The following is a 201-nucleotide window of genomic DNA, read 5'->3' on the forward strand; positions in this document are numbered from 1 at the left end:
AAGCCTGGCTTCAGCAATATGTGAACCGTGAACTTCCTGATGTTCAAGCTGGTTTTAGAAAAGGCAGAGGAACCAGAGATCAAATTGCCAGCATCCGATGGATCATGGAAAAAGCACGAGAGTTCCAGGAAAACATCTATTTCTGCTTTATTGACTATGCCAAAGCCTTTGACTGTGTGGATCACAATAAACTGTGGAAAA

Source organism: Bison bison, unplaced genomic scaffold, assembly GCF_000754665.1.
Source record: "Bison bison bison isolate TAMUID 2011002044 unplaced genomic scaffold, Bison_UMD1.0 scf7180017864163, whole genome shotgun sequence".
NCBI classification, from domain to species: domain Eukaryota; kingdom Metazoa; phylum Chordata; class Mammalia; order Artiodactyla; family Bovidae; genus Bison; species Bison bison.